The following is a 23,514-nucleotide window of genomic DNA, read 5'->3' on the forward strand; positions in this document are numbered from 1 at the left end:
CTTATAAAACATAAACCAAACGTTGGAGGTGATCATTTCTTAATGCGCAGTAATAAACTCGGCACTCTAAAGCACCCGTGAGCGTTTTTTTCGATTTCCAACCTAACCAGAGTCACGGGAGCGGCACAATTCAGAAAAAGTGCTCAGCTCACCGAGAAAATGCGATTTAAGCAATACAATTAAAAATGCTTGTAAAACATAAACCAAACGTTGGAGGTGGTCATTTCTTCATGCGCAGTGATAAACTCGGCACTCTAAAGCACCCGAGAGCGTTTTTTTCGATGCCAACCTAACCAGAGTGACGGGAGCGGCACAATTCAGAAAAAGTGCTCAGCTCGCCGAGAAAATGCGATTTAAGCAATAAAATTAAAAATGCTTATAAAACATAAACCAAACGTTGGAGGTGGTCATTTCTTCATGCGCAGTGAATAACTCGGCACTCTAAAGCACCCGAGAGCGTTTTTTTCGATGCCAACCTAACCAGAGTGACGGGAGCGGCACAATTCAGAAAAAGTGCTCAGCTCGCCGAGAAAATGCGATTTAAGCAATAAAATTAAAAATGCTTATAAAACATAAACCAAACGTTGGAGGTGGTCATTTATTAATGCGCAGTAATAAACTCGGCACTCTTAAGCACCCGTGAGCGTTTTTTTCGATGCCAACCTAACCAGAGTGACGGGAGCGGCACAATTCAGAAAAAGTGCTCAGCTCGCTGAGAAAATGCGATTTAAGCAATAAAATTAAAAATGCTTATAAAACATAAACCAAACGTTGGAGGTGGTCATTTCTTCATGCGCAGTGATAAATTCGGCACTCTAAAGCACCCGAGAGCGTTTTTTTCGATGCCAACCTAACCAGAGTTACGGGAGCGGCACAATTCAGAAAAAGCGCTCAGCTCGCTGAGAAAATGCGATTTAAGCAATAAAATTAAAAATGCTTATAAAACATAAACCAAACGTTGGAGGTGGTCATTTCTTCATGCGCAGTGATAAACTCGGCACTCTAAAGCACCCGAGAGCGTTTTTTTCGATGCCAACCTAACCAGAGTGACGGGAGCGGCACAATTCAGAAAAAGTGCTCAGCTCGCCGAGAAAATGCGATTTAAGCAATAAAATTAAAACTGCTTATAAAACATAAACCAAACGTTGGAGGTGGTCATTTCTTCATGCGCAGTGAATAACTCGGCACTCTAAAGCACCCGAGAGCGTTTTTTTCGATGCCAACCTAACCAGAGTGACGGGAGCGGCACAATTCAGAAAAAGTGCTCAGCTCGCCGAGAAAATGCGATTTAAGCAATAAAATTAAAAATGCTTATAAAACATAAACCAAACGTTGGAGGTGGTCATTTATTCATGCGCAGTAATAAACTCGGCACTCTAAAGCACCCGTGAGCGTTTTTTTTTATGCCAACCTAACCAGAGTGACGGGAGCGGCACAATTCAGAAAAAGTGCTCAGCTCGCTGAGAAAATGCGATTTAAGCAATAAAATTAAAAATGCTTATAAAACATAAACCAAACGTTGGAGGTGGTCATTTCTTCATGCGCAGTGATAAACTCGGCAGTCTAAAGCACCCGACAGCGCTTTTTTCGATGCCAACCTAACCAGAGTGACGGGAGCGGCACATTTCAGAAAAAGTGCTCAGCTCGCCGAGAAAATGCGATTTAAGCAATAAAACTAAAAATGCTTATAAAACATAAACCAAACGTTGGAGGTGGTCATTTCTTCATGCGCAGTTAATAACTCGGCACTCTAAAGCACCCGAGAGCGTTTTTTTCGATGCCAACCTAACCAGAGTGACGGGAGCGGCACAATTCAGAAAAAGTGCTCAGCTCGCCGAGAAAATGCGATTTAAGCAATAAAATTAAAAATGCTTATTAAACATAAACCAAACGTTGGAGGTGGTCATTTCTTCATGCGCAGTGAATAACTCGGCACTCTAAAGCACCCGAGAGCGTTTTTTTCGATGCCAACCTAACCAGAGTGACGGGAGCGGCACAATTCAGAAAAAGTGCTCAGCTCGCCGAGAAAATGCGATTTAAGCAATAAAATTAAAAATGCTTATAAAACATAAACCAAACGTTGGAGGTAGTCATTTCTTCATGCGCAGTGATAAAATCGGCACTCTAAAGCACCCGAGAGCGTTTTTTTCTATGCCAACCTAACCAGAGTGACGGGAGCGGCACAATTCAGAAAAAGTGCTCAGCTCGCCGAGAAAATGCGATTTAAGCAATAAAATTAAAAATGCTTATAAAACATAAACCAAACGTTGGAGGTGGTCATTTCTTAATGCGCAGTAATAAACTCGGCACTCTAAAGCACCCGTGAGCGTTTTTTTCGATGCCAACCTAACCAGAGTGACGGGAGCGGCACAATTCAGAAAAAGCGCTCAGCTCGCCGAGAAAATGCGATTTAAGCAATAAAATTAAAAATGCTTATTAAACATAAACCAAACGTTGGAGGTGGTCATTTCTTCATGCGCAGTGATAAACTTGGCACTCTAAAGCACCCGAGAGCGTTTTTTTCGATGCCAACCTAACCAGAGTGACGGGAGCGGCACAATTCAGAAAAAGTGCTCAGCTCGCCGAGAAAATGCGATTTAAGCAATAAAATTAAAAATGCTTATTAAACATAAACCAAACGTTGCAGGTGGTCATTTCTTCATGCGCAGTGATAAACTCGGCACTCTAAAGCACCCGAGAGCGTTTTTTTCGATGCCAACCTAACCAGAGTGACGGGAGCGGCACAATTCAGAAAAAGTGCTCAGCTCGCCGAGAAAATGCGATTTAAGCAATAAAACTAAAAATGCTTATAAAACATAAACCAAACGTTGGAGGTGGTCATTTCTTCATGCGCAGTGATAAACTCGGCACTCTAAAGCACCCGAGAGCGTTTTTTTCGATGCCAACCTAACCAGAGTGACGGGAGCGGCACAATTCAGAAAAAGCGCTCAGCTCGCAGAGAAAATGCGATTTAAGCAATAAAATTAAAAATGCTTATAAAACATAAACCAAACGTTGGAGGTGGTCATTTCTTCATGCGCAGTGATAAACTCGGCACTCTAAAGCACCCGAGAGCGTTTTTTTCGATGCCAACCTAACCAGAGTGACGGGAGCGGCACAATTCAGAAAAAGTGCTCAGCTCGCCGAGAAAATGCGATTTAAGCAATAAAATTAAAAATGCTTATAAAACATAAACCAAACGTTGGAGGTGGTCATTTCTTCATGCGCAGTGAATAACTCGGCACTCTAAAGCACCCGAGAGCGTTTTTTTCGATGCCAACCTAACCAGACTGACGGGAGCGGCACAATTCAGAAAAAGTGCTCAGCTCGCCAAGAAAATGCGATTTAAGCAATACAATTAAAAATGCTTATAAAACATAAACCAAACGTTGGAGGTGGTCATTTCTTAATGCGCAGTAATAAACTCGGCACTCTAAAGCACCCGAGAGCGTTTTTTTCGATGCCAACCTAACCAGAGTGACGGGAGCGGCACAATTCAGAAAAAGTGCTCAGCTCGCCGAGAAAATGCGATTTAAGCAATAAAATTAAAAATGCTCATAAAACATAAACCAAACGTTGGAGGTGGTCATTTCTTCATGCGCAGTGAATAACTCGGCACTCTAAAGCACCCGAGAGCGTTTTTTTCGATGCCAACCTAACCAGAGTGACGGGAGCGGCACAATTCAGAAAAAGTGCTCAGCTCGCCGAGAAAATGCGATTTAAGCAATAAAATTAAAAATGCTTATAAAACATAAACCAAACGTTGGAGGTGGTCATTTCTTAATGCGCAGTAATAAACTCGGCACTCTAAAGCACCCGTGAGCGTTTTTTTCGATGCCAACCTAACCAGAGTGACGGGAGCGGCACAATTCAGAAAAAGTGCTCAGCTCGCCGAGAAAATGCGATTTAAGCAATAAAATTAAAAATGCTTATAAAACATAAACCAAACGTCGGAGGTTGTCATTTCTTCATGCGCAGTGATAAACTCGGCACTCTAAAGCACCCGAGAGCGTTTTTTTCGATGCCAACCTGACCAGAGTGACGGGAGCGGCATAATTCAGAAAAAGTGCTTAGCTCGCCGAGAAAATGCGATTTAAGCAATAAAATTAAAAATGCTTATAAAACATAAACCAAACGTTGGAGGTGGTCATTTCTTCATGCGCAGTGAATAACTCGGCACTCTAAAGCACCCGAGAGCGTTTTTTTCGATGCCAACCTAACCAGAGTGACGGGAGCGGCACAATTCAGAAAAAGTGCTCAGCTCGCCGAGAAAATGCGATTTAAGCAATAAAATTAAAAATGCTTATAAAACATAAACCAAACGTTGGAGGTGGTCATTTCTTCATGCGCAGTGAATAACTCGGCACTCTAAAGCACCCGAGAGCGTTTTTTTCGATGCCAACCTAACCAGAGTGACGGGAGCGGCACAATTCAGAAAAAGTGCTCAGCTCGCCGAGAAAATGCGATTTAAGCAATAAAATTAAAAATGCTTATAAAACATAAACCAAACGTTGGAGGTGGTCATTTCTTAATGCGCAGTAATAAACTCGGCACTCTAAAGCACCCGAGAGCGTTTTTTTCGATGCCAACCTAACCAGAGTGACGGGAGCGGCACAATTCAGAAAAAGTGCTCAGCTCGCCGAGAAAATGCGATTTAAGCAATAAAATTAAAAATGCTTATAAAACATAAACCAAACGTTGGAGGTGGTCATTTCTTCATGCGCAGTGAATAACTCGGCACTCTAAAGCACCCGAGAGCGTTTTTTTCGATGCCAACCAAACCAGAGTGACGGGAGCGGCACAATTCAGAAAAAGTGCTCAGCTCGCCGAGAAAATGCGATTCAAGCAATAAAATTAAAAATGCTTATAAAACATAAACCAAACGTTGGAGGTGGTCATTTCTTCATGCGCAGTGATAAACTCGGCACTCTAAAGCACCCGAGAGCGTTTTTTTCGATGCCAACCTAACCAGAGTGACGGGAGCGGCACAATTCAGAAAAAGTGCTCAGCTCGCCGAGAAAATGCGATTTAAGCAATAAAATTAAAAATGCTTATAAAACATAAACCAAACGTTGAGGTGGTCATTTCTTCATGCGCAGTGAATAACTCGGCACTCTAAAGCACCCGAGAGCGTTTTTTTCGATGCCAACCTAACCAGAGTGACGGGAGCGGCACAATTCAGAAAAAGTGCTCAGCTCGCCGAGAAAATGCGATTTAAGCAATAAAATTAAAAATGCTTATAAAACATAAACCAAACGTTGGAGGTGGTCATTTCTTAATGCGCAGTAATAAACTCGGCACTCTAAAGCACCCGAGAGCGTTTTTTTCGATGCCAACCTAACCAGAGTGACGGGAGCGGCACAATTCAGAAAAAGTGCTCAGCTCGCCGAGAAAATGCGATTTAAGCAATAAAATTAAAAATGCTTATAAAACATAAACCAAACGTTGGAGGTGGTCATTTCTTCATGCGCAGTGAATAACTCGGCACTCTAAAGCACCCGAGAGCGTTTTTTTCGATGCCAACCTAACCAGAGTGACGGGAGCGGCACAATTCAGAAAAAGTGCTCAGCTCGCCGAGAAAATGCGATTTAAGCAATAAAATTAAAAATGCTTATAAAACATAAACCAAACGTTCGAGGTGGTCATTTCTTAATGCGCAGTAATAAACTCGGCACTCTAAAGCACCCGTGAGCGTTTTTTTCGATGCCAACCTAACCAGAGTGACGGGAGCGGCACAATTCAGAAAAAGTGCTCAGCTCGCCGAGAAAATGCGATTTAAGCAATAAAATTAAAAATGCTTATAAAACATAAACCAAACGTTGGAGGTGGTCATTTCTTCATGCGCAGTGAATAACTCGGCACTCTAAAGCACCCGAGAGCGTTTTTTTCGATGCCAACCTAACCAGAGTGACGGGAGCGGCACAATTCAGAAAAAGTGCTCAGCTCGCCGAGAAAATGCGATTTAAGCAATAAAATTAAAAATGCTTATAAAACATAAACCAAACGTTGGAGGTAGTCATTTCTTCATGCGCAGTGATAAAATCGGCACTCTAAAGCACCCGAGAGCGTTTTTTTTTCGATGCCAACCTAACCAGAGTGACGGGAGCGGCACAATTCAGAAAAAGTGCTCAGTTCGCCGAGAAAATGCGATTTAAGCAATAAAATTAAAAATGCTTATAAAACATAAACCAAACGTTGGAGGTGGTCATTTCTTAATGCGCAGTAATAAACTCGGCACTCTAAAGCACCCGTGAGCGTTTTTTTCGATGCCAACCTAACCAGAGTGACGGGAGCGGCACAATTCAGAAAAAGTGCTCAGCTCGCCGAGAAAATGCGATTTAATCAATAAAATTAAAAATGCTTATAAAACATAAACCAAACGTTGGAGGTGGTAATTTCTTAATGCGCAGTAATAAACTCGGCACTCTAAAGCACCCGAGAGCGTTTTTTTCGATGCCAACCTAACCAGAGTGACGGGAGCGGCACAATTCAGAAAAAGTGCTCAGCTCGCCGAGAAAATGCGATTTAAGCAATAAAATTAAAAATGCTCATAAAACATAAACCAAACGTTGGAGGTGGTCATTTCTTCATGCGCAGTGAATAACTCGGCACTCTAAAGCACCCGAGAGCGTGTTTTTCGATGCCAACCTAACCAGAGTGACGGGAGCGGCACAATTCAGAAAAAGTGCTCAGCTCGCCGAAAAAATGCGATTTAAGCAATAAAATTAAAAATGCTTATAAAACATAAACCAAACGTTGGAGGTGGTCATTTCTTAATGCGCAGTAATAAACTCGGCACTCTAAAGCACCCGTGAGCGTTTTTTTCGATGCCAACCTAACCAGAGTGACGGGAGCGGCACAATTCAGAAAAAGTGCTCAGCTTGCCGAGAAAATGCGATTTAAGCAATAAAATTAAAAATGCTTATAAAACATAAACCAAACGTTGGAGGTGGTCATTTCTTCATGCGCAGTGAATAACTCGGCACTCTAAAGCACCCGAGAGCGTTTTTTTCGATGCCAACCTAACCAGAGTGACGGGAGCGGCACAATTCAGAAAAATTGCTCAGCTCGCCGAGAAAATGCGATTTAAGCAATAAAATTAAAAATGCTTATAAAACATAAACCAAACGTTGGAGGTGGTCATTTCTTAATGCGCAGTAATAAACTCGGCACTCTAAAGCACCCGAGAGCGTTTTTTTCGATGCCAACCTAACCAGAGTGACGGGAACGGCACAATTCAGAAAAAGTGCTCAGCTCGCCGAGAAAATGCGATTTAAGAAATAAAATTAAAAATGCTTATAAAACATAAACCAAACGTTGGAGGTGGTCATTTCTTCATGCGCAGTGATAAACTCGGCACTGTAAAGCACCCGAGAGCGTTTTTTTCGATGCCAACCTAACCAGAGTTACGGGAGTGGCACAATTCAGAAAAAGCGCTCAGCTCGCCGAGAAAATGCGATTTAAGCAATAAAATTAAAAATGCTTATAAAACATAAACCAAACGTTGGAGGTGGTCATTTCTTCATGCGCAGTGATAAACTCGGCACTCTAAAGCACCCGAGAGCGTTTTTTTCGATGCCAACCTAACCAGAGTGACGTGAGCGGCACAATTCAGAAAAAGCGCTCAGCTCGCCGAGAAAATGCGATTTAAGCAATAAAATAAAAAATGCTTATAAAACATAAACCAAACGTTGGAGGTGGTCATTTCTTCATGCGCAGTGATAAACTCGGCACTCTAAAGCACCCGAGAGCGTTTTTTTCGATGCCAACCTAACCAGAGTGACGGGAGCGGCACAATTCAGAAAAAGTGCTCAGCTCGCCGAGAAAATGCGATTTAAGCAATAAAATTAAAAATGCTTATAAAACATAAACCAAACGTTGGAGGTGGTCATTTCTTCATGCGCAGTGAATAACTCGGCACTCTAAAGCACCCGAGAGCGTTTTTTTTTATGCCAACCTAACCAGAGTGACGGGAGCGGCACAATTCAGAAAAAGTGCTCAGCTCGCCCAGAAAATGCGATTTAAGCAATAAAATTAAAAATGCTTATAAAACATAAACCAAACGTTGGAGGTGGTCATTTCTTCATGCGCAGTGAATAACTCGGCACTCTAAAGCACCCGAGAGCGTTTTTTTCGATGCCAACCTAACCAGAGTGACGGGAGCGGCACAATTCAGAAAAAGTGCTCAGCTCGCCGAGAAAATGCGATTTAAGCAATAAAATTAAAAATGCTTATAAAACATAAACCAAACGTTGGAGGTGGTCATTTCTTCATGCGCAGTGAATAACTCGGCACTCTAAAGCACCCGAGAGCGTTTTTTTCGATGCCAACCAAACCAGAGTGACGGGAGCGGCACAATTCAGAAAAAGTGCTCAGCTCGCCGAGAAAATGCGATTTAAGCAATAAAATTAAAATTGCTTATAAAACATAAACCAAACGTTGGAGGTGGTCATTTCTTAATGCGCAGTAATAAACTCGGCACTCTAAAGCACCCGAGAGCGTTTTTTTCGATGCCAACCTAACCAGAGTGACGTGTGCGGCACAATTCAGAAAAAGCGCTCAGCTCGCCGAGAAAATGCGATTTAAGCAATAAAATTAAAAATGCTTATAAAACATAAACCAAACGTTGGAGGTGGTCATTTCTTCATGCGCAGTGATAAACTCGGCACTCTAAAGCACCCGAGAGCGTTTTTTTCGATGCTAACCTAACCAGAGTGACGGGAGCGGCACAATTCAGAAAAAGTGCTCAGCTCGCCGAGAAAATGCGATTTAAGCAATAAAATTAAAAATGCTTATAAAACATAAACCAAACGTTGGAGGTGGTCATTTCTTAATGCGCAGTAATAAACTCGGCACTCTAAAGCACCCGTGAGCGTTTTTTTCGATGCCAACCTAACCAGAGTGACGGGAGCGGCACAATTCAGAAAAAGTGCTCAGCTCGCCGAGAAAATGCGATTTAAGCAATAAAATAAAAAATGCTTCTAAAACATAAACCAAACGTTGGAGGTGGTCATTTCTTAATGCGCAGTAATAAACTCGGCACTCTAAAGCACCCGAGAGCGTTTTTTTCGATGCCAACCTAACCAGAGTGACGGGAGCGGCACAATTCGGAAAAAGTGCTCAGCTCGCCGACAAAATGCGATTTAAGCAATAAAATTAAAAATGCTTATAAAACATAAACCAAACGTTGGAGGTGGTCATTTCTTAATGCGCAGTAATAAACTCGGCACTCTAAAGCACCCGAGAGCGTTTTTTTCTATGCCAACCTAACCAGAGTGACGGGAGCGGCACAATTCAGAAAAAGTGCTCAGCTCGCCGAGAAAATGCGATTTAAGCAATAAAATTAAAAATGCTTATAAAACATAAACCAAACGTTGGAGGTGGTCATTTCTTAATGCGCAGTAATAAACTCGGCACTCTAAAGCACCCGTGAGCGTTTTTTTCGATGCCAACCTAACCAGAGTGACGGGAGCGGCACAATTCAGAAAAAGCGCTCAGCTCGCCGAGAAAATGCGATTTAAGCAATAAAATTAAAAATGCTTATAAAACATAAACCAAACGTTGGAGGTGGTCATTTCTTCATGCGCAGTGATAAACTCGGCACTCTAAAGCACCCGAAAGCGTTTTTTTCGATGCCAACCTAACCAGAGTGACGGGAGCGGCACAATTCAGAAAAAGTGCTCAGCTCGCCGAGAAAATGCGATTTAAGCAATAAAATTAAAAATGCTTATAAAACATAAACCAAACGTTGGAGGTGGTCATTTCTTCATGCGCAGTGAATAACTCGGCACTCAAAAGCACCCGAGAGCGTTTTTTTCGATGCCAACCTAACTAGAGTGACGGGAGCGGCACAATTCAGAAAAAGTGCTCAGCTCGCCGAGAAAATGCGATTTAAGCAATAAAATTAAAAATGCTTATAAAACATAAACCAAACGTTGGAGGTGGTCATTTCTTAATGCGCAGTAATAAACTCGGCACTCTAAAGCACCCGAGAGCGTACATTTCGATGCCAACCTAACCAGAGTGACGGGAGCGGCACAATTCAGAAAAAGTGCTCAGCTCGCCGAGAAAATGCGATTTAAGCACTAAAATTAAAAATGCTTATAAAACATAAACCAAACGTTGGAGGTGGTCATTTCTTCATGCGCAGTGAATAACTCGGCACTCTAAAGCACCCGAGAGCGTTTTTTTCGATGCCAACCTAACCAGAGTGACGGGAGCGGCACAATTCAGAAAAAGTGCTCAGCTCGCCGAGAAAATGCGATTTAAGCAATAAAATTAAAAATGCTTATAAAACATAAACCAAACGTTGGAGGTGGTCATTTCTTAATGCGCAGTAATAAACTCGGCACTCTAAAGCACCCGTGAGCGTTTTTTTCGATGCCAACCTAACCAGAGTGACGGGAGCGGCACAATTCAGAAAAAGTGCTCAGCTCGCCGAGAAAATGCGATTTAAGCAATAAAATTAAAAATGCTTATAAAACATAAACCAAACGTTGGAGGTGGTCATTTCTTCATGCGCAGTGAATAACTCGGCACTCTAAAGCACCCAAGAGCGTTTTTTTCGATGCCAACCTAACCAGAGTGACGGGAGCGGCACAATTCAGAAAAAGTGCTCAGCTCGCAGAGAAAATGCGATTTAAGCAATAAAATTAAAAATGCTTATAAAACATAAACCAAACGTTGGAGGTGGTCATTTCTTCATGCGCAGTGAATAACTTGGCACTCTAAAGCACCCGAGAGCGTTTTTTTCGATGCCAACCTAACCAGAGTGACGGGAGCGGCACAATTCAGAAAAAGCGCTCAGCTCGCCGAGAAAATGCGATTTAAGCAATAAAATTAAAAATGCTTATAAAACATAATCCAAACGTTGGAGGTAGTCATTTCTTCATGCGCAGTGATAAACTCGGCACTCTAAAGCACCCGAGAGCGTTTTTTTCAATGCCAACCTAACCAGAGTGACGGGAGCGGCACAATTCAGAAAAAGTGCTCAGTTCGCCGAGAAAATGCGATTTAAGTAATAAAATTAAAAATGCTTATAAAACATAAACCAAACGTTGGAGGTGGTCATTTCTTCATGCGCAGTGATAAACTCGGCACTCTAAAGCACCCGAGAGCGTTTTTTTCGATGCCAACCTAACCAGAGTGACGGGAGCGGCACAATTCAGAAAAAGCGCTCAGCTCGCCGAGAAAATGCGATTTAAGCAATAAAATTAAAAATGCTTATAAAACATAAACCAAACGTTGGAGGTGGTCATTTCTTCATGCGCAGTGATAAACTCGGCACTCTAAAGCACCCGAGAGCGTTTTTTTCGATGCCAACCTAACCAGAGTGACGGGAGCGGCACAATTCAGAAAAAGAGCTCAGCTCGCCGAGAAAATGCGATTTAAGCAATAAAATTAAAAATGCTTATAAAACATAAACCAAACGTTGGAGGTGGTCATTTCTTAATGCGCAAAAATAAACTCGGCACTCTAAAGCACCCGAGAGGTTTTTTTCGATGCCAACCTAACCAGAGTGACGGGAGCGGCACAATTCAGAAAAAGTGCTCAGCTCGCTGAGAAAATGCGATTTAAGCAATAAAATTAAAAATGCTTATAAAACATAAACCAAACGTTGGAGGTGGTCATTTCTTCATGCGCAGTGATAAATTCGGCACTCTAAAGCACCCGAGACTGTTTTTTTCGATGCCAACCTAACCAGAGTTACGGGAGCGGCACAATTCAGAAAAAGCGCTCAGCTCGCCGAGAAAATGCGATTTAAGCAATAAAATTAAAAATGCTTATAAAACATAAACCAAACGTTGGAGGTGGTCATTTCTTCATGCGCAGTGATAAACTCGGCACTCTAAAGCACCCGAGAACGTTTTTTTCGATGCCAACCTAACCAGAGTGACGGGAGCGGCACAATTCAGAAAAAGTGCTCAGCTCGCCGAGAAAATGCGATTTAAGCAATAAAATTAAAAATGCTTATAAAACATAAACCAAACGTTGGAGGTGGTCATTTCTTCATGTGCAGTGATAAACTCGGCACTCTAAAGCACCCGAGAGCGTTTTTTTCGATGCCAACCTAACCAGAGTGACGGGAGCGGCACAATTCAGAAAAAGCGCTCAGCTCGCCGAGAAAATGCGATTTAAGCAATAAAATTAAAAATGCTTATAAAACATAAACCAAACGTTGGAGGTGGTCATTTCTCGATGCGCAGTGATAAACTCGGCACTCTAAAGCACCCGAGAGCGTTTTTTTCGATGCCAACCTAACCAGAGTGACGGGAGCGGCACAATTCAGAAAAAGTGCTCAGCTCGCCGAGAAAATGCGATTTAAGCAATAAAATTAAAAATGCTTATAAAACATAAACCAAACGTTGGAGGTGGTCATTTCTTAATGCGCAGTAATAAACTCGGCACTCTAAAGCACCCGAGAGCGTTTTTTTCGATGCCAACCTAACCAGAGTGACGGGAGCGGCACAATTCAGAAAAAGTGCTCAGCTCGCTGAGAAAATGCGATTTAAGCAATAAAATTAAAAATGCTTATAAAACATAAACCAAACGTTGGAGGTGGTCATTTCTTCATGCGCAGTGAATAACTCGGCACTCTAAAGCACCCGAGAGCGTTTTTTTCGATGCCAACCTAACCAGAGTGACGGGAGCGGCACAATTCAGAAAAAGTGCTCAGCTCGCCGAGAAAATGCGATTTAAGCAATAAAATTAAAAATGCTTATAAAACATAAACCAAACGTTGGAGGTGGTCATTTCTTCATGCGCAGTGAATAACTCGGCACTCTAAAGCACCCGAGAGCGTTTTTTTCGATGCCAACCTAACCAGAGTGACGGGAGCGGCACAATTCAGAAAAAGTGCTCAGCTCGCCGAGAAAATGCGATTTAACCAATAAAATTAAAAATGCTTATAAAACATAAACCAAACGTTGGAGGTGGTCATTTCTTAATGCGCAGTAATAAACTCGGCACTCTAAAGCACCCGAGAGCGTTTTTTTTGGATGCCAACCTAACCAGAGTGACGGGAGCGGCACAATTCAGAAAAAGTGTTCAGCTCGCCGAGAAAATGCGATTTAAGCAATAAAATTAAAAATGCTTATTAAACATAAACCAAACGTTGGAGGTGGTCATTTCTTCATGCGCAGTGAATAACTCGGCACTCTAAAGCACCCAAGAGCGTTTTTTTCGATGCCAACCTAACCAGAGTGACGGGAGCGGCACAATTCAGAAAAAGTGCTCAGCTCGCCGAGAAAATGCGATTTAAGGAATAAAATTAAAAATGCTTATAAAACATAAACCAAACGTTGGAGGTGGTCATTTCTTCATGCGCAGTGATAAACTCGGCACTCTAAAGCACCCGAGAGCGTTTTTTTCGATGCCAACCTAACCAGAGTTACGGGAGCGGCACAATTCAGAAAAAGCGCTCAGCTCGCCGAGAAAATGCGATTTAAGCAATAAAATTAAAAATGCTTATAAAACATAAACCAAACGTTGGAGGTGGTCATTTCTTAATGCGCAGTAATAAACTCGGCACTCTAAAGCACCCGTGAGCGTTTTTTTCGATGCCAACCTAACCAGAGTGACGGGAGCGGCACAATTCAGAAAAAGTGCTCAGCTCGCCGAGAAAATGCGATTTAAGCAATAAAATTAAAAATGCTTATAAAACATAAACCAAACGTTGGAGGTGGTCATTTCTTCATGCGCAGTGAATAACTCGGCACTCTAAAGCACCCGAGAGCGTTTTTTTCGATGCCAACCTAACCAGAGTGACGGGAGCGGCACAATTCAGAAAAAGTGCTCAGCTCGCCGAGAAAATGCGATTTAAGCAATAAAATTAAAAATGCTTATAAAACATAAACCAAACGTTGGAGGTGGTCATTTCTTAATGCGCAGTAATAAACTCGGCACTCTAAAGCACCCGTGAGCGTTTTTTTCGATGCCAACCTAACCAGAGTGACGGGAGCGGCACAATTCAGAAAAAGTGCTCAGCTCGCCGAGAAAATGCGATTTAAGCAATAAAATTAAAAATGCTTATAAAACATAAACCAAACGTTGGAGGTGGTCATTTCTTCATGCGCAGTGATAAACTCGGCACTCTAAAGCACCCGAGAGCGTTTTTTTCGATGCCAACCTAACCAGAGTGACGGGAGCGGCACAATTCAGAAAAAGTGCTCAGCTCGCCGAGAAAATGCAATTTAAGCAATAAAATTAAAAATGCTTATTAAACATAAACCAAACGTTGGAGGTGGTCATTTCTTCATGCGCAGTGATAAACTCAGCACTCTAAAGCACCCGAGAGCGTTTTTTTCGATGCCAACCTAACCAGAGTGACGGGAGCGGCACAATTCAGAAAAAGTGCTCAGCTCGCCGAGAAAATGCGATTTAAGCAATAAAACTAAAAATGCTTATTAAACATACCGTTTTTTTCCGTGTATAGTGCGCCCCCATGTATAGTACGCACCCCTAACAATGGCATGATGATGCTGGAAAAAAGCTCGTACCCATGTATAATACGCACCCAATTTTTATGAATTTTTTTAAAAAAAAAATTTAATTTTTTTTTTTTATTTTTATTTTTTTTAAGTCCCAAAGATCGTCACACACGCAGGGAGGCAATGGGTCCCATTTTTAAAGTCTTTGGTATGGTCTTAACTAGGCTGGATGTCATTTTTTTTGTTGGCGTTGATTTCTACGACTGCCCCTAAACGCACCACCGCGCTCCGTGCGCACACGGCGGCTCTGTATGGGAGAGACGTTGAAGAGGAATAAAAACACCCTTGGAAACCAAAACTTGCCCCTCGTCGTGACTCGGAGCCGCAACAAATGTTTCGGATTTGTGTAGGGTACATTGTGACAGATGGCAAACTAGCAGGTGATCGAGCGAGCGTCTGATACAAGAGCATTGCGGTCGTATGGAGCGTGTTTGAAATGAACAGCAGAGACGAAAGGAACAAGGCAAAGTGTTGTGAAATAAAATATTACCTGTAATACGCATTTTGTTATTTGCTGATTGAAACTGCTAATTAAACTGTGAATTGAAACTAATAGGTGGAGAACTGAACTCTCGCTCTTTATATAGCTGACGTGTCTTGCGCAACCGTTCTGCGCATCTGTAATGGCGGCCTCCGTATGACGTCCGGTCCGCGATGGAGATTAAAAAACAAACAATATTTGACAATAACACACCATCGAGGATTGCACGCACCATCGCATCAAACGATGTGTCGTCAATTATGAATTTTACTAAGTGTGTTGGGCAGGATGGCTGAATGCAATGCGCGATTGACAACAAACAAGAAGAAAGGTGAGTTTTATTTCGGGGGAGATTTGTCATGTCTCGTCCCCAGTTTTGCTATGTGTCTAGGTTGCCATAGTTTCTGTTCGTGTCACCCCGCTCTTCCTGTGTCACCTCAATCGATGTAACGTGTTTTGTATTTAAGTCCTGTCTGCCCCTCGCTCACCGTTGGATCATTGCATGTGTTACTGTCATTCTGTTCCTGTCTTTGGTAATGTCACCCTGTCTTTTTGTTCCACGACTTTGTCGGTCAGTCCTGTTGTTGGTTTTGTTGTACCATGACTTTATTTAAAAAAAAAAAAAAAATTAAAAAAAAAAAAAAAAAAAATTTTTTCTTTGTACCCATGTATAATACGCACCCCAGATTTTAGGACAATAAATTAGTAAAATATTGCGCACTATACACGGAAAAAAACGGTAAACCAAACGTTGGAGGTGGTCATTTCTTCATGCGCAGTGAATAACTCGGCACTCTAAAGGACCCGAGAGCGTTTTTTTCGATGCCAACCTAACCAGAGTGACGGGAGCGGCACAATTCAGAAAAAGTGCTCAGCTCGCCGAGAAAAAGCGATTTAAGCAATAAAATTAAAAATGCTTATAAAACATAAACCAAACGTTGGAGGTGGTCATTTCTTCATGCGCAGTGATAAACTCGGCACTCTAAAGCACCCAAGAGCGTTTTTTTCGATGCCAACCTAACCAGAGTGACGGAAGCGGCACAATTCAGAAAAAGCGCTCAGCTCGCCGAGAAAATGCGATTTAAGCAATAAAATTAAAAATGCTTATTAAACATAAACCAAACGTTGGAGGTGGTCATTTCTTCATGCGCAGTGATAAACTCGGCACTCTAAAGCACCCGAGAGCGTTTTTTTCGATGCCAACCTAACCAGAGTGACGGGAGCGGCACAATTCAGAAAAAGGGCTCAGCTCGCAGAGAAAATGCGATTTAGGCAATAAAACTAAAAATGCTTATAAAACATAAACCAAACGTTGGAGGTGGTCATTTCTTCATGCGCAGTGAATAACTCGGCTCTCTAAAGCACCCGAGAGCGTTTTTTTCGATGCCAACCTAACCAGAGTGACGGGAGCGGCACAATTCAGAAAAAGTGCTCAGCTCGCCGAGAAAATGCGATTGAAGCAATAAAATTAAAAATGCTTATAAAACATAAACCAAACGTTGGAGGTGGTCATTTCTTCATGCGCAGTGATAAACTCGGCACTCTAAAGCACCCGAGAGCGTTTTTTTCGATGCCAACCTAACCAGAGTGACGGGAGCGGCACAATTCAGAAAAAGCGCTCAGCTCGCCGAGAAAATGCGATTTAAGCAATAAAATTAAAAATGCTTATAAAACATAAACCAAACGTTGGAGGTGGTCATTTCTTCATGCGCAGTGATAAACTCGGCACTCTAAAGCACCCGAGAGCGTTTTTTTCGATGCCAACCTAACCAGAGTGACGGGAGCGGCACAATTCAGAAAAAGTGCTCAGCTCGCCGAGAAAATGCGATTGAAGCAATAAAATTAAAAATGCTTATAAAACATAAACCAAACGTTGGAGGTGGTCATTTCTTCATGCGCAGTGATAAACTCGGCACTCTAAAGCACCCGAGAGCGTTTTTTTCGATGCCAACCTAACCAGAGTGACGGGAGCGGCACAATTCAGAAAAAGCGCTCAGCTCGCCGAGAAAATGCGATTTAAGCAATAAAATTAAAAATGCTTATAAAACATAAACCAAACGTTGGAGGTAGTCATTTCTTCATGCGCAGTGATAAACTCGGCACTCTAAAGCACCCGAGAGCGTTTTTTTCGATGCCAACCTAACCAGAGTCACGGGAGCGGCACAATTCAGAAAAAGTGCTCAGCTCGCCGAGAAAATGCGATTTAAGCAATAAAATTAAAAATGCTTGTAAAACATTAACCAAACGTTGGAGGTGGTCATTTCTTCATGCGCAGTGATAAACGCGGCACTCTAAAGCACCCGAGAGCGTTTTTTTCGATGCCAACCTAACCAGAGTGACGGGAGCGGCACAATTCAGAAAAAGTGCTCAGCTCGCCGAGAAAATGCGATTTAAGCAATAAAATTAAAAATGCTTATAAAACATAAACCAAACGTTGGAGGTGGTCATTTCTTCATGCGCAGTGAATAACTCGGCACTCTAAAGCACCCGAGAGCGTTTTTTTCGATGCGAACCTAACCAGAGTGACGGGAGCGGCACAATTCAGAAAAAGTGCTCAGCTCGCCGAGAAAATGCGATTTAAACAATAAAATTAAAAATGCTTATAAAACATAAACCAAACGTTGGAGGTGGTCATTTCTTAATGCGCAGTAATAAACTCGGCACTCTAAAGCACCCGAGAGCGTTTTTTTCGATGCCAACCTAACCAGAGTGACGGGAGCGGCACAATTCAGAAAAAGTGCTCAGCTCGCTGAGAAAATGCGATTTAAGCAATAAAATTAAAAATGCTTATAAAACATAAACCAAACGTTGGAGGTGGTCATTTCTTCATGCGCAGTGATAAATTCGGCACTCTATAAAGCACCCGAGAGCGTTTTTTTCGATGCCAACCTAACCAGAGTTACGGGAGCGGCACAATTCAGAAAAAGCGCTCAGCTCGCCGAGAAAATGCGATTTAAGCAATAAAAATAAAAATGCTTATAAAACATAAACCAAACGTTGGAGGTGGTCATTTCTTCATGCGCAGTGATAAACTCGGCACTCTAAAGCACCCGAGAACGTTTTTTTCGATGCCAACCTAACCAGAGTGACGGGAGCGGCACAATTCAGAAAAAGCGCTCACCTCGCCGAGAAAATGCGATTTAAGCAATAAAATTAAAAATGCTTATAAAACATAAACCAAACGTTGGAGGTGGTCATTTCTTCATGCGCAGTGATAAACTCGGCACTCTAAAGCACCCGAGAGCGTTTTTTTCGATGCCAACCTAACCAGAGTGACGGGAGCGGCACAATTCAGAAAAAGTGCTCAGCTCGCCGAGAAAATGCGATTTAAGCAATAAAATTTAAAATGCTTATAAAACATAAACCAAACGTTGGAGGTGGTCATTTCTTCATGCGCAGTGAATAACTCGGCACTCTAAAGCACCCGAGAGCGTTTTTTTCGATGCCAACCTAACCAGAGTGACGGGAGCGGCACAATTCAGAAAAAGTGCTCAGCTCGCTGAGAAAATGCGATTTAAGCAATAAAATTAAAAATGCTTATAAAACATAAACCAAACGTTGGAGGTGGTCATTTATTAATGCGCAGTAATAAACTCGGCACTCTAAAGCACCCGTGAGCGTTTTTTTCGATGCCAACCTAACCAGAGTGACGGGAGCGGCACAATTCAGAAAAAGTGCTCAGCTCGCCGAGAAAATGCGATTTAAGCAATAAAATTAAAAATGCTTATAAAACATAAACCAAACGTTGGAGGTGGTCATTTCTTCATGCGCAGTGATAAACTCGGCACTCTAAAGCACCCGAGAGCGTTTTTTTCGATGCCAACCTAACCAGAGTGACGGGAGCGGCACAATTCAGAAAAAGTGCTCAGCTCGCCGAGAAAATGCGATTTAAGCAATAAAATAAAAATGCTTATTAAACATAAACCAAACGTTGGAGGTGGTCATTTCTTCATGCGCAGTGATCAACTCGGCACTCTAAAGCACCCGAGAGCGTTTTTTTCGATGCCAACCTAACCAGAGTGACGGGAGCGGCACAATTCAGAAAAAGTGCTCAGCTCGCCGAGAAAATGCGATTTAAGCAATAAAATTAAAAATGCTTATAAAACATAAACCAAACGTTGGAGGTGGTCATTTCTTAATGCGCAGTAATAAACTCGGCACTCTAAAGCACCCGAGAGCGTTTTTTTCGATGCCAACCTAACCAGAGTGACGGGAGCGGCACAATTCAGAAAAAGTGCTCAGCTCGCCGAGAAAATGCGATTTAAGCAATAAAATTAAAAATGCTTATAAAACATAAACCAAACGTTGGAGGTGGTCATTTCTTAATGCGCAGTAATAAACTCGGCACTCTAAAGCACCCGAGAGCGTTTTTTTCGATGCCAACCTAACCAGAGTGACGGGAGCGGCACAATTCAGAAAAAGTGCTCAGCTCGCCGAGAAAATGCGATTTAAGCAATAAAATTAAAAATGCTTATAAAACATAAACCAAACGTTGGAGGTGGTCATTTCTTCATGCGCAGTGAATAACTCGGCACTCTAAAGCACCCGAGAGCGTTTTTTTCGATGCCAACCTAACCAGAGTGACGGGAGCGGCACAATTTAGAAAAAGTGCTCAGCTCGCCGAGAAAATGCGATTTAAGCAATAAAATTAAAAATGCTTATAAAACATAAACCAAACGTTGGAGGTGATCATTTCTTAATGCGCAGTAATAAACTCGGCACTCTAAAGCACCCGTGAGCGTTTTTTTCGATTTCCAACCTAACCAGAGTCACGGGAGCGGCACAATTCAGAAAAAGTGCTCAGCTCGCCGAGAAAATGCGATTTAAGCAATACAATTAAAAATGCTTGTAAAACATAAACCAAACGTTGGAGGTGGTCATTTCTTCATGCGCAGTGATAAACTCGGCACTCTAAAGCACCCGAGAGCGTTTTTTTCGATGCCAACCTAACCAGAGTGACGGGAGCGGCACAATTCAGAAAAAGTGCTCAGCTCGCCGAGAAAATGCGATTTAAGCAATAAAATTAAAAATGCTTATAAAACATAAACCAAACGTTGGAGGTGGTCATTTCTTCATGCGCAGTGAATAACTCGGCACTCTAAAGCACCCGAGAGCGTTTTTTTCGATGCCAACCTAACCAGAGTGACGGGAGCGGCACAATTCAGAAAAAGTGCTCAGCTCGCCGAGAAAATGCGATTTAAGCAATAAAATTAAAAATGCTTATAAAACATAAACCAAACGTTGGAGGTGGTCATTTATTAATGCGCAGTAATAAACTCGGCACTCTAAAGCACCCGTGAGCGTTTTTTTCGATGCCAACCTAACCAGAGTGACGGGAGCGGCACAATTCAGAAAAAGTGCTCAGCTCGCCGAGAAAATGCGATTTAAGCAATAAAATTAAAAATGCTTATAAAACATAAACCAAACGTTGGAGGTGGTCATTTCTTAATGCGCAGTAATAAACTCGGCACTCTAAAGCACCCGAGAGCGTTTTTTTCGATGCCAACCTAACCAGAGTGACGGGAGCGGCACAATTCAGAAAAAGTGCTCAGCTCGCCGAGAAAATGCGATTTAAGCAATAAAATTAAAAATGCTTATAAAACATAAACCAAACGTTGGAGGTGGTCATTTCTTCATGCGCAGTGATAAACTTGGCACTCTAAAGCACCCGAGAGCGTTTTTTTCGATGCCAACCTAACCAGATTGACGGGAGCGGCACAATTCAGAAAAAGCGCTCAGCTCGCCGAGAAAATGCGATTTAAGCAATAAAATTAAAAATGCTTATAAAACATAAACCAAACGTTGGAGGTGGTCATTTCTTCATGCGCAGTGATAAACTCGGCACTCTAAAGCACCCGAGAGCGTTTTTTTTCGATGCCAACCTAACCAGAGTGACGGGAGCGGCACAATTCAGAAAAAGTGCTCAGCTCGCCGAGAAAATGCGATTTAAGCAATAAAATTAAAAATGCTTATAAAACATAAACCAAACGTTGGAGGTGGTCATTTATTAATGCGCAGTAATAAACTCGGCACTCTAAAGCACCCGAGAGCGTTTTTTTTGATGCCAACCTAACCAGAGTGACGGGAGCGGCACAATTCAGAAAAAGCGCTCAGCTCGCCGAGAAAATGCGATTTAAGCAATAAAATTAAAAATGCTTATAAAACATAAACCAAACGTTGGAGGTAGTCATTTCTTCATGCGCAGTGATAAACTCGGCACTCTAAAGCACCCGAGAGCGTTTTTTTCAATGCCAACCTAACCAGAGTGACGGGAGCGGCACAATTCAGAAAAAGTGCTCAGCTCGCCGAGAAAATGCGATTTAAGCAATAAAATTAAAAATGCTAATAAAACATAAACCAAACGTTGGAGGTGGTCATTTCTTAATGCGCAGTAATAAACTCGGCACTCTAAAGCACCCGTGAGTGTTTTTTTCGATGCCAACCTAACCAGAGTGACGGGAGCGGCACAATTCAGAAAAAGTGCTCAGCTCGCCGAGAAAATGCGATTTAAGCAATAAAATTAAAAATGCTTATAAAACATAAACCAAACGTTGGAGGTGGTCATTTCTTCATGCGCAGTTAATAACTCGGCACTCTAAAGCACCCGAGAGCGTTTTTTTCGATGCCAACCTAACCAGAGTGACGGGAGCGGCACAATTCAGAAAAAGTGCTCAGCTCGCCGAGAAAATGCGATTTAAGCAATAAAACAAAAAATGCTTATAAAACATAAACCAAACGTTGGAGGTGGTCATTTCTTAATGCGCAGTAATAAACTCGGCACTCTAAAGCACCCGAGAGCGTTTTTTTCGATGCCAACCTAACCAGAGTGACGGGAGCGGCACAATTCAGAAAAAGTGCTCAGCTCGCCGAGAAAATGCGATTTAAGCAATAAAATTAAAAATGCTTATAAAACATAAACCAAACGTTGGAGGTGGTCATTTCTTAATGCGCAGTAATAAACTCGGCACTCTAAAGCACCCGAGAGCGTTTTTTTCGATGCCAACCTAACCAGAGTGACGGGAGCGGCACAATTCAGAAAAAGTGCTCAGCTCGCCGAGAAAATGCGATTTAAGCAATAAAATTAAAAATGCTCATAAAACATAAACCAAACGTTGGAGGTGGTCATTTCTTCATGCGCAGTGAATAACTCGGCACTCTAAAGCACCCGAGAGCGTTTTTTTCGATGCCAACCTAACCAGAGTGACGGGAGCGGCACAATTCAGAAAAAGTGCTCAGCTCGTCGAGAAAATGCGATTTAAGCAATAAAACAAAAAATGCTTATAAAACATAAACCAAACGTTGGAGGTGGTCATTTCTTCATGCGCAGTGATAAACTCGGCACTCTAAAGCACCCGAGAGCGTTTTTTTCGATGCCAACCTAACCAGAGTGACGGGAGCGGCACAATTCAGAAAAAGCGCTCAGCTCGTCGAGAAAATGCGATTTAAGCAATAAAATTAAAAATGCTTATAAAACATAAACCAAACGTTGGAGGTGGTCATTTCTTAATGAACAGTAATAAACTCGGCACTCTAAAGCACTCGAGAGCGTTTTTTTCGATGCCAACCTAACCAGAGTGACGGGAGCGGCACAATTCAAAAAAAGTGCTCAGCTCGCCGAGAAAATGCGATTTAAGCAATAAAACAAAAAATGCTTATAAAACATAAACCAAACGTTTGAGGTGGTCATTTTTTCATGCGCAGTGATAAACTCGGCACTCTAAAGCACCCGAGAGCGTTTTTTTCGATGCCAACCTAACCAGAGTGACGGGAGCGGCACAATTCAGAAAAAGTGCTCAGCTCGCCGAGAAAATGCGATTTAAGCAATAAAATTAAAAATGCTTATAAAACATAAACCAAACGTTGGAGGTGGTCATTTCTTAATGCGCAGTAATAAACTCGGCACTCTAAAGCACCCGAGAGCGTTTTTTTCGATGCCAACCTAACCAGAGTGACGGGAGCGGCACAATTCAGAAAAAGCGCTCAGCTCGCCGAGAAAATGCGATTTAAGCAATAAAATTAAAAATGCTTATAAAACATAAACCAAACGTTGGAGGTGGTCATTTCTTCATGCGCAGTGAATAACTCGGCACTCTAAAGCACCCGAGAGCGTTTTTTTCGATGCGAACCTAACCAGAGTGACGGGAGCGGCACAATTCAGAAAAAGTGCTCAGCTCGCCGAGAAAATGCGATTTAAACAATAAAATTAAAAATGCTTATAAAACATAAACCAAACGTTGGAGGTGGTCATTTCTTAATGCGCAGTAATAAACTCGGCACTCTAAAGCACCCGAGAGCGTTTTTTTCGATGCCAACCTAACCAGAGTGACGGGAGCGGCACAATTCAGAAAAAGTGCTCAGCTCGCTGAGAAAATGCGATTTAAGCAATAAAATTAAAAATGCTTATAAAACATAAACCAAACGTTGGAGGTGGTCATTTCTTCATGCGCAGTGATAAATTCGGCACTCTATAAAGCACCCGAGAGCGTTTTTTTCGATGCCAACCTAACCAGAGTTACGGGAGCGGCACAATTCAGAAAAAGCGCT

The sequence above is a fragment of the Syngnathus typhle genome, unplaced genomic scaffold (genome assembly GCF_033458585.1).
Source record: "Syngnathus typhle isolate RoL2023-S1 ecotype Sweden unplaced genomic scaffold, RoL_Styp_1.0 HiC_scaffold_33, whole genome shotgun sequence".
NCBI classification, from domain to species: Eukaryota; Metazoa; Chordata; class Actinopteri; order Syngnathiformes; family Syngnathidae; genus Syngnathus; species Syngnathus typhle.